This window comes from Adiantum capillus-veneris, chromosome 15 (genome assembly GCF_014529385.1).
Source record: "Adiantum capillus-veneris isolate H3 chromosome 15, ASM1452938v2, whole genome shotgun sequence".
In the NCBI taxonomy this organism is placed as follows: Eukaryota; Viridiplantae; Streptophyta; class Polypodiopsida; order Polypodiales; family Pteridaceae; genus Adiantum; species Adiantum capillus-veneris.
The window spans coordinates 54,198,334-54,210,220 of NC_140945.1; the positions used below are offsets into that span (position 1 = coordinate 54,198,334).

An 11,887-nucleotide genomic window follows, 5' to 3' on the forward strand; every position below is an offset into this window, starting at 1 on the left:
GAAACTAGAGCCGGATCAGCCCAAGGGTCTCGTACTCGGAATTTGGAGAGTAGATCCACGGATTTGAGAGTGGTAGACTCTCGAGATTGGATCCAGAAGTTGAGATTCCCAAGGAAGGACTTCGTGTTCAAGAAAATAGAGTTGTTATGTAAGAAGAGGACTCTGGAAACATAGTCGAAAAAGAGTTGCAGGGATGCCATGCCTTGAGTCTCAAAGGTAAGATCCAGAGGCGAGAACCTTGGTTCTCGAGGATTCGAAATAAGGAACATAAGCTCCTTGAAATAGGGTTTTGTCCTAGGAATAGGACGCTGAGGCTTCCAGGAATCATCGAGTCTTATTCTAGAACAAGCGTGGTAATACGTTCAGTTCAAGTGCTTTTATAGACTTCTCCCCATAATAAAGATACTTTTTACAACGGGGACAATCCCATCTTTTGGTCCCAACATTGTGTCAATCTTTTGGTCCCCAGCACTGTGTCAATCTCCTCACTCTCTCTCTATATATTCTCTAGCTTCAACATAAGTGACAAATTCTATTTATCCGAGTTTTTATGTTATGCACTTCCGTTTGTGATAGTGGTATCACGGCATGGTATCCTCTCTTTGTTTGTAAAGGAGGACGACTCTGGGAAGATATGAGAAGAAGCCATGACAAGCCAAGAGAGAAGCAGTGAAACTCTAAGTGTTACAGAAAAAGCTCGCACAGTTGGAAAAAAAAATTCTCTGCAAGAAGCCGACACGACTTGGGATTCTCTGAGAAGGCGGCAAGAGCATGATGCTCTAGAACCTAGAGAATCCAAGGAGTAGAATGCTCGAGATCCTTAAAAATCTAGAAGTGAGTCAAATTCACTTGTTGAAATTCAAAGAAATCTGAAAGAATATTCCTTATATCATCCATTGTTTCACTTCACTCCTCTTTCAGAATATCCATGAACATCCTGTCCAAAACCATAGCCAAGAAAATCCTATCATTTCGGGAAGGATTTACAGGTGATCTCTAAATCTGATAACACTCCAGTCAAGTTTGATATCTTTGACGGAAGTTTGATATCTTTGACGGAAGGGGATATGTCCCAAAAGCTACCACTTTCATCTGACAATTTGAAGTTGCCTTTGTAAAGGGAAATTTCTCAGAAGCGTCGAAGATGAGACATGTGACCAAAAACCTCAAAGGGACTACGAGTGCTTGGTGGTATACCAAAGCTCTACAAGGAAATCAATCCAAGGCTGAATTTTTGAGAATTTTTCTTTTCTCTGCACTTTGAGGAAGGCATCAGCGAAGATTGGGATTGTTTTTTATCAAACAAAGCATCAGCGAGTCACGAATTATGTGAACAGGTATCGATTCACTCTTTCAAAGACTTCGATATCAAGTGACAAATTCTATTTATCCGAGTATACTCTGTATTATTATGCGTTGCCGTTTGTAAGATAATGGATGCGTTAAAAAGCCAAACTTTGGAACTTGCAAGTAGCATAATAATCTCTCTCTCTCTCTCTCTCTCTCTCTCTCTCTCTCTCTCTCTCAATCAATCAATCAATCAATCAATCAATCTACTAAGGTTAGTGTATTGAAGTGGCAAGCAAGCTTCAAACCTCCAAGGAAGGCTCTCTCTCTCTCTCTCTCTCTCTCTCTCTCTCTCTCTCTCTCTCTCTCTCTCTCTCCATTATTATCGAAGATTTCTTCAAAACCCACTTTGGCATGGCATGGTTTATGGAGCACATATGGTGGGTAAGCAAGGAGTTTCTCACTCAGGAGAACGACCGATTGTCTGCACCATGCCGGATGAGACCAAACGAAAGATTATCCTTGATAATGGTTGGATTTATTTGAGGGATACAAAATGCTTTGTATGTGAAGAACACCTATTAAGCAACAAAATATGCATTGCAAGGCATATGAGGAGAGAAATAAGTAAAACAAGAAGATCTTACATGAAGAAAATGTATCCAAGTAGGAGGCAAGTCCCTTGAGAAAATAAAAATGTGCGACATATGAGGCCAAGTTATAATTGAAAGTAAGATTTTAGAATTGCAATGAATACCATGAAATGCAAAAGTTGCCATAGATGAACTAACAAACAAAGCCCATGCCGTACTTCTTTTTGGAACTGGAGAGCATGATACACAAAGGATTAACCGATTGGAGGATTACAATGTACTTTCAGTGATGTAGAAAATAATCTCAAGCAACGAAGATGGAAAGGAGGGGTAGCATGTATGGTTATAAAAAGATTTGGAAGATTTTATATCAATTGTGAAAGACGACAAACACAAATGTTATGTATGGCTCAAAATTATGACATCAAGAGGAGCCGGTTGCTACATTTCTCATCATGTAGCCTTCTTTTATGCTTGCATGGGTAGTTATCAGTCATTTTTTTATTTAGAGGACATTGTTTATTTCAAAGGCAAACGTAATGCTATTATCTTTGGCGATATGAGTACTAGAACAAGAACATTGCAACATGATACCCAACAATTTGATATGCCATATATTTCAAGGGAGTTGAAGGAAGTTCACTTGTATGATAGATGAGAAAGAGCTGGATCACAACTAAAAGCTACTTTTACATGTATGTAATAGCACGGGTACGATCATTGCCAATGGTGTATCTTTGTGGAGTGGAACCGATGGATTTACATGTAGAAAACAAAATAGAGATAGTGTGATTGACTAGCTATCATGTATCGCAATGGACCCCAGAATCAGACCATCGGACTTTATGTATTGGCCTTACATGTGGAGAAACAACTAAGCATGATAAGAAGAGAAGTTATCTCTATGTTTGGATTTCAAACCACCACCAATGTATATTGAAATGGTTAAGCAAAAGTTATGGATGTCATCAATATGTGCACCATTGGAAACTAAATGGAAAGCTTTCAAGAAAGTAATTTGTTCTTGTGTCGAAGAGTGCCTTGCCATGAAGCATGTCCATGATATCAACAAAGATGGATCACTCAAAAGGTGGTTAGATCATAGTTACCCGGAACGCGGAACGGGAACGGCAACGAGATCCCCGCGGAACGGGGGAACGGCTAGGGGTCCGGAACGGGAACGTCGCGGAATGGGAGGTATAAAAAACACCCAAATAGTGCAATTTTTAGCTCCTTGTGTTTAAATACAAGGAGTATTAGAGTGCTTTGACTCTAATACTCACAAAAAACTCGTTTTGAAGACCATTCAACCTTGCTATGACTAGATGATGAGAGAGAGAGAGAGAGAGAGAGAGAGAGAGAGAGAGAGTGAGATGGAGAGGGAGAGATTTGAGAGAGTGGGAGGGAGAGGAAGAGAGCTTGAAGCCTTGAGCCTTGAGAGAGTGAGTCTTGAGAGGGAGAGATCTTGAGAGTGAGAGGGAGAGAGCTTGAGCCTTGAGGATTAGCTTGTGAAGAGAAAGGGGGAGGGGGGTGCATTTTATGAGTCCTTGAGGCCTTGCACACTTTCAAAAGAAGCCCAAACATTTACTTCAATTTTTTCAAATTTTGCCAAATTTGTTTGTAGCCGTTGGCCGTTCCAGGGGCATTCCGGAACGGTCCGAGGGCGTTTCGGAACGTTCCGGAACGGTCGTTCCGGTTTGCATTGGTCACCCGGAACGTCAGACATTCCGGGACGTTCCGGAACGTTCGGGAAGGGAACTGCCCCCCGGAACGCCGGAACGGGGGCTAGGGGGCGTTCCCCGGTAACTATGGGTTAGATAAAGAATGTCAAGATGCTCGAAAGTCTTTGATAAAGCTTGATGCAACTATGGACAAAGACAACTATCAAAGTCAGTTGCATACATACAAGGCATGATTCAAAAGAAGAGAAGAAGATGGAAAGTCAAAGCATCAATTTTTCATGAAGATTATAAAGAAACTTGAGAGGCAAGCGGGTTGAGAGTTTTGGTAACTTGAATCTACACGCATTGTACATAACTTTATGAGCAACCTAATGCTGAAAAGATGGCATTTTATGGTTCACTCCCATGTATGCTCTATTTTTTTACTATTGAAGATGTGTGCGATGGGCTCGAAAAGTTAGCCACTCGCAAAGAGGGAAACCTTCAAGGTATCAAGCTGGAAATGATTAAATGGATATGAGATTTTACACATGAGTGGATGTGTGGTATGTTCCAACCTTGCACTTCAACATGGTATGCCTTTTGATTGGAGCAATAATTGGATCAAGCCTTTGCATAAAGGAGGAGATGTAAAGAATGTAAATACTACCAAACTATAATGATTGAGTCGCTTATGGCGAAGTTGTTTGAATGCATAATGGAGATACAATTGAGTGCTTAGGCTAAAGAGAATGGAAAGCGTGCAAAAAGACAAATGGGTTTTCGTCGACGCCATAGCACCGTTGATCATCTTATAGAAGGATTGAACAACTCCAGGTGTCAAGTGAGTTTATACTTGCGGTTTCTTGAATCTATAAGAAGGTGATGTGTCAATTGCGCATGGAAAAAGGAATTTCAAAAAATTTGCAAGCACTATTTTCTGGGTTAATCTAGGAATGTCCACTCCGAATTCTGCTGCCTCATTTATAACATCATTGATGAAGATGTTAAAGGTGGGTGACCCAGGACACCCTTGTCGGACCCCTTTTTCGATATTGATGAGCCTAGAGAGACGGCCACCAACTCTGATGCAGACTTGAGAGTAGTTGTAGAGGGATTTAATAAAGCGTTAAGGCTTTTCCTCCCACCCCGACGGCCTCGAGCTTAGTGAAAAGGGCTTCGTGCGGAACAGAGCCGTACGCCTTCCGAAAATCGACAAATACTATGTACGTGGGTCTTCCATTATTCTTTCGTCGAATGACAATTTCCTTTAGGCATGCGACTTGTCCAATGCACTCCTCACAAAATCGAAAGCACACTTGGCCCTTCAGGAAGAAAACGCGCTCTTCCAGAGTCCTAGCGATGCGCGTCACTAAAATAGTGGCAAGTTTGAGTGCTACATTAATGAGAGAGATACCTCGGTAGTTATCCGTAACCGTGGGGTCTCCCTTCTTCGGGATCGAAATGAGCACTACTGCGGCGTGCTCAGTTGGGACCTCCCCTGTATCGAAAATCGATTGGATAACTCTGATATTTTTGGTGGGATACCATCCACTCCCGCCGCCTTGTGACGCTTCAGTCCTTGGCAAGCCTTGCGAAGGTCCGACCACGTGAAAGGGTCATTCACCTCTGTCATTCTCAGCCACATCCTGACAGGCTTACCTTGTCAAGCCTTGGGATCCAGGCTTGTACCTTGGTGTAATGCCCTTGCCAAATTTCAAGGATTTCCTCTTCGCTCGCATGTAAGACCCCCACACTATCCAGAAGGGGTTGCACTAGTTGACACTGGAACTTTTCCCAACATTCGTAGATTTAAGCTTCTTGTGCTCTCTTAGCCGCCGCAGGAGGTCGGAGCCTTTCTTCGCTAGTTGTTCATGAACTTGGCGCTGAGAAAGGCGCGAGCCTGGCCTTGTGCCACGTGAAAGGGTCATTCACCTCTGTCATTCTCAGCCGCATCCTGACAGGCTTACCTTGTCAGGCCTTGGGATCCAAGCTTGTACCTTGGTGTAATGCCCTTGCCAAATTTCAAGGGTTTCCTCTTCGCTCGCATGTAAGACCCCCACACTATCCAGAAGGGGTTGCACTAGTTGGCACTCTGGAACTTTTCCCAACATTCGCAGATTTAAGCTTCTTGTGCTCTCTTCGCTGCCGCAGGAGGTCGGAGCCTTTCTTCGCTAGTTGTTCATGAACTTGGCGCTGAGAAAGGCGCGAGCCTGGCCTTGTGCCTGAACGTAAGCATTCGACGCATCTCTACCTTCGGCCGACTTAGGGTCCAGATCTCTAACCCTAAGGAATGCCTTAGGTTTGTTATTAATAGCACGCCTAGCCCTGGAATCTCGGCTAGTTCGCTTAGTCAACGACTCTCGGTGCCGTCTCCAAAAGACTCCGGCCTCCTTCACTATGGCCCATCGTATGGTTGATGACGAATCCTTGGATAGCCCTAGATATTTCACCTTTCCTTCCTCCACTAGCTTCTTCATTTCCTCCACATGTAGAGAAGAGCACATAAAAGCTCAATATGAGGAGACTCTGCAAAACTAAACTTGTGCCTAAAAAATGTGCATACGGCTACATTTTGCATATTTGGCAGATTTGAATGTTTGCATTTGTTCGAAGTTATATGCTCGATGTTTGGATCGGATCAAAATATATAGCATCCAGGTACTGATTTGAGAAAAGTTGTATAGAAGCTCCATGAAAGCCTTCTGGAAAAGTGAAAAGTGCAGGTAACACAGACTTTAATACCTCTTTGTCCTTCTTTTGGTCCTGTTGAACCCTTAAATAGTAGCTTTCCTCAATCCAATTCACCAATTTCCTCCACGGTCCATAACTTCCATGCCTTACAAGGGGCACGTATCCAAGGACCCTCAAGTTCTGATCTCTTCGCTTGTTGAGCTTAGAAAACAATTTTGATACTCCCTTATCCTCGAGGTAGCCACTGTCTCACCTCTGAACATCAGCAAGCCTCGAGAGCTCCGAACCTGAATGAATTGCGGTATGGAGATGTTAGGGACGTCTCTGTTCAGCACATCAACAATTGTTTCATGCAAGGCCACCCCCCTATCCATGGCCTTAACGAGGAGGATTAGAGGCCACACAATGACATGGTTGATGGTACCCTCGGGGTTGAAAGATGCAGTGCATATCTTTGTAGGGGCACTGTTGCTACAAGATGTACGCTTGTAGGGCTTCTTTTATAGCCTCGACATAGCCTCTGTGTTGATGTCTCCTCTTCTTCTTGAAGGTCTCTGCATGGCCAAGAAGAGCTTCCCATCCCTTGAACCATTGTACTGTCGGGTAGATTGCACAGCACTTCTCGGTCCTGTCTATGACCAAGTTGGGCTTTGCATCTCCCAAGGTTTCCTTTAGTAGAGTCTTCAACTCAGACAAGTGGTTTTTCATAGGACTTGCGCCTCAAAGTTCTCTTCAAATTTTCATTTGCGTGGTCATCATCATCCTCGTCTCCTTCCTCTTTTGCATCGAAAAAGAGGTCGTCTTCAAAGACCATAGCTAGTATACATAGTTGAGGAGCTTCACTCTAGGCAAAATAACCAACAATGGCCATCACTATCACGCTGACCGCGGAGCCATGAAAACAAAAGGTGGAGAAATTCTGTAGCTAGCATGCTGGCGGTGTGTCGAGGTCGACGCACAGAGTGATGACGAATCAATGGGGCGCTTCGTCTAGACGAAGCATCAAAAGTGGAATATAATCGGTCATGTCCAAATTTGAAGCTGCCACTACATCTCTAATATAAAAAGGTACTCTCACCTTCACTTTCTAAAAGAAAGAAGTGGGTGTTCAAGTACAATTGAAACCAACCATTTAGCACTACCTCCCTTCACGATACGGTGCCAACAAACCTATGAGAATGTTTTTAGAAGAATTCAAACATGGAGAAAGAGGGATTTATCATATGACACAAATTACAAGTTAATAATGCTTTATCATGGCACCATTTATGCTCTTCAAGATGCTATAGCATAGCCAATGCTAGCCATTCCAAGGCTTCATTTGAAAATTTGAATCAAAGATCCTTGGCACTAAGTAACACCTATATTTAATGCGGGGGAGAGTAATGGGATCGACGGTCATGGTTGGGGGGCGGGATCTCGAGGCGCACTAAACCTGCCAACAGGAAAAACGAGGCGTGCCACCGAAAAAATGAGCACTAAACCTAGCCGATGCGAAAAAGGGGGAGAGTAATGGGATCGACGGTCAGGGTTGGGGGGCAGGATCTCGAGGCGCACTAAACCTGCCAACAAGAAAACGAGGCGTGCCGCCGAAAAAATGAGCACTAACCCTGGCCGATGCGAAAAACGAGACGCACCGTTGCGATTTGAACCCGTGACCTCGGGGTCCACGTTTAGGGTCACATGGGCTAACCACCTCACCCGCGCGCACATTGTGTATCCCAGACCGTTTTTAGAATGTAATATTGTGAGTTCATATGCATTGCCCACGTTGTCGAGGTTTACTGTGTATCCAGGTTAAGTTTTTGAGCAGTCCACGTTTAGTGTGTGTCCAGGTTTAGTTTTTGAGCAAACATCTACGGCTGCGATCTTTTTTATCTTCGTGCATGAACTTCCCCGCTCTTTATCCATTACCCCCTCCCCTCTTAAATATAGGCGTCACTTAGTGTTGAGGATCAAAGATAGAAAGCGTGTTTCTTGTGATTCAGAGTATATGCAATGTAATGATGCTTGATGTAGCTCATGGCCCATGATGGCTATAATTGCGTATAGCTTAAAGAGCACGCTCCAAGTATGATTTCTTGGATGTTGGAATGCCTCAAACATAAGCAAATCATAAGTCATTTGATAATGCTTTGAAGCACCACAAAGGAGAAAAAATGTTAATATGATTTTAATTTGCTTTCTTTGCATGGAGTGCATGCGTTTACAATCTTTTTCCACAATTCTAAAGATAATTTCTAGTAACTAGAGTTTAAAAGGGGGTGGTTGACGTTTATTATAGTGTCTCTCAAAAGATACTAGTTATTATCTTCTTTAATGTGTCTTTTCTTTTGAAAGGTCTCATATTGAAGCTATGACTCCTTTGACCTTCGGTACAAGTCCTTCAATAAGGTTGTAGTCCATTCTACATCTAAGAACATTCAACATTGATCTTATGAAACTCATCGTTTTACTCTAAAAGCAAGTATTGAGCAATTTTTTAACTACGTAATTTACTTGGGGACTTTCTTTGATATAAGCAATTTTTTCCCTCACTCGTTTTGTTCTTCTCGCTTTCTATCCCTCGCTAGATTGTTATTGCTCGTTAAATGATGTTATTCGATGGAAGAGGTGTCCTCTAAACTACTAGAATGATTTTTGTGCTTTCTGAGCTTGCTTTCCTTATGATTTCTTCGCTTTGACCGTCTTTTCTCATCCTCGTTACAAATGGAACTAGAACTAGAAGATGAAGAAGAACTAGGATCGTTCTCAAAGTTTACAAGTTTCCTTGATGAAAGAAGAGCACATGGAAATGAGAGAAGAGCATATGCACATGAGAAAGCCAATCATGTGCTAACAACATGACCGTACAACAATCTGAAAATCGCAAAACACTCATCATACTTCAACATATTTTGTCTCGTGCACCAAAGTGCTAGAAAATGTTTCAAGCATTCAAACCATGGGACCCTCACAAATTGCAACATTCAAGACACCCAAGGAAAAATTGAAGACACGTTCTATGTTGATTATAGAGAGATTTGTAGAAACATTTCGAAGTTTATTATGATGCTTGTGGTAACATTCTAGGAGCAGTCTTAATGCAAGAGGGCCATGTCATAGCTTACAAGAGTAGAATGTTCTCTAGAACACAGAGGGTTCTATGTTGGTTTTAGAGAGATTTGTAGAAACATTTCGAAGTTTACTATGATGTTTGTGGTAACATTTTGGGAGCAGTCTTAATGCAAGAGGGCCATGCAAGAGGGCCATGTCATAGCAGAGTATAATGTTCTCTAGAAAACAGAGGGTTGCACACATCTATGAGAAGGAGCAAGTTGGTCCTCGAAGGAGGAGCTTTCACAGTGTTTATAGATCATCAAAGCACAACCACAAGGGACGCATCCCAATGAGTGGGGACAGAGACGGGGCTCAAATGGATTTTTAGTGTAAAAAAGAGGACGGGACGGCAAGTGGAGACGGGAAGCTCAAAAATGGGCGTTCCCTATGGCTTTGCATGATTAGAGACTATCATAAACCCTAGTAGTAGGAGTTAGGTTGTCTACATGCACATAGGGTTAGATGTGCACACGCCAATCTTTTGGCTCCTCAAGGAGGAGATTGTGCTTGAGGCTTCACGTACATTCTTTCCTATGATACTACAACTCTTACACTCACGATTGTGAGTATGGCAAAAAAAAAAAAGATGGGTAAGTATGTAAAGAACCATAATTCCAGAATGGCAACATCTTTCTCAATCCCTGTAAACACTTTGGCGATCACCTTGGGAATAAATTTATTCTTGAAACTTAGCACACCTTGATTAAAAGAGACAATGTTACAAAATGTGTCACTTTTTTTCTTGTCAACAATTGCAAGGCATGTATGCTTGAAAGACAAGACCAACCATAAAAGTTGGCTTGATTTAGCCTTTCATCCTCCTAAATTTTGACTTGATTTAGGCTTTCACCTTCTTTCTTTTCTTCCCTTTCTCCCTCTTCTTCTCTCTCTTTAAGTCAACTGATAAATTAAGTGTATCATCAATGACCTAGAATTCTGAAGAAAAAGTATACACCCCAATATTCATTGAAGGTTTGGAATGGGAACCATTGTCCAAAATTTTACTATAAACCACCATTGCGACATAATAACCACCATTGCAAAATAATAGGTGAATCAAATCAACAATCATAAACCATGTATGCTTGGCATGACAAGCAATCAACCGTACATCACTTCTATTAATCAACTTTGCCACTCAAGTCGAGTTTTCTCGATGCAATAGAAGCATGGCATTTCCACCACCGACCAAACAAAACTATCTACATATGCCCATACACCTAGACACTGCTCCAACAAGGAGCTACATGACACTGATCATCTACAAAATTATTTACTATTCAAGTGACAATTTAACATCGAAAATGTCAAATTGTCCAAAAAACCAGTTTTATTGTATTTTTAACTGGATCATATTGCAAAGTCCTGACTAGATTTAGAGCACACCTTTAAAGAAATCGATTAAAAAAATCCGACATTTAGTGTAAAACCGGCAAATTCTTCAAACTTCAAACTCAAAAACGGGTCTCTCTTGTTAGAAAAAGAAAGTTTTGGGTGAGCCCTAGCTTGTTCCACATAATAACAATTGGGAGAGAGGTAGGGATAGAGTCCCAACCTGTCCTCACCCCTTGTTAGGTTTTTTTTTTCAAGAGAAGAGATTCTCAAAGCGCTCACCCATGACCAAATTAAACAAAAGCAGCAAGCAAATGATTTTCCAAGGTGCCATTGCAAGCTAATCTTGAGTGAGTGAGGTAAGAGATCCCTCACCTTCTTTTGTCCTTCGTCTGAGTCCTGAGGTGCAAAGAAATGAGGAGTCTCATCAGCCACATTCCCTCGTTTCAGCATTATCCGCCTGCAAGAATTCCAAGCTCGTCTGGTTACCTTGCGCGCTCAATATGAGTGTGAGAGTTGCTCCGACAAACAGCTTGAGGTGAGCAAGGAACCCATTTGAGAGAGAGAGAGAGAGAGAGAGTCTTACATGAGGTTGCAGGCAGCCGTTCGGCAAGACTCGAAGCCATTATTGTAGGCCACTTCGCATCATCGCATGGAGCGTTAAAAGCTCATATTACAGTCACATGCAAGAGGACACGTGATTATGTGATGTCATAACTAATAGTTAGAGCGCCTCTAATTGCAAATTGTACTGTTGCATTCCCTAGTGAGAAACTTAAACAGAAAGGGCATTTTCATTTTCATCCTGTAACACTTTTTTTTTTGGCTTTTTAAAAGAAACCCTTAGCGTTGATCTTGCGAGTTGGACCCCGTGTTATTTATAAACGAGGAGGGGGGGGGGGGGGGGGGGGGGGGTTTTCATTACGCAAAGTCGCATTGCAATCAGCAACTCGCGATAGGGCAGGTAGTTAAGGCTGTGGGCTGCGGAGCGGGAGGTCGTGGGTTCGAAGGGCGGGACGCCCAGCAAGGAATATCGTTTTTTTTATTAAACTACGCACGCGATCAACGGTTGATCTTGCCTCCGTCGTTGATCCCATGAGTTAGTTATCAACGAGCCCCCCCCCCCCCCGTTGCGTCGATCCGACGGCCCAAATCGTGCGCGCGGCCGTCCACTCGCCCCCGCCATTGATCCCCCGAGTTGGACCCCGTGTTATTTATAAA

General features: G+C 42.7%; 1 long non-coding RNA gene across 1 annotated transcript in view; it reads right to left on the reverse strand.

Moving 5' to 3' along the window:
- Positions 1 to 11,388, reverse strand: part of LOC147440683 (uncharacterized) — a 32,645-nt gene extending 21,257 nt beyond the window's left edge. The window contains exons 1-2 of the long non-coding RNA XR_015184281.1: positions 11,253 to 11,388; positions 11,042 to 11,126 (exon numbers count right to left, since the gene is read on the reverse strand). This is a non-coding gene — a long non-coding RNA (uncharacterized LOC147440683). The remainder of the gene's footprint in view (positions 1 to 11,041; positions 11,127 to 11,252) is intronic.
- Between the last annotated feature and the right edge of the window lie 499 nt (positions 11,389 to 11,887).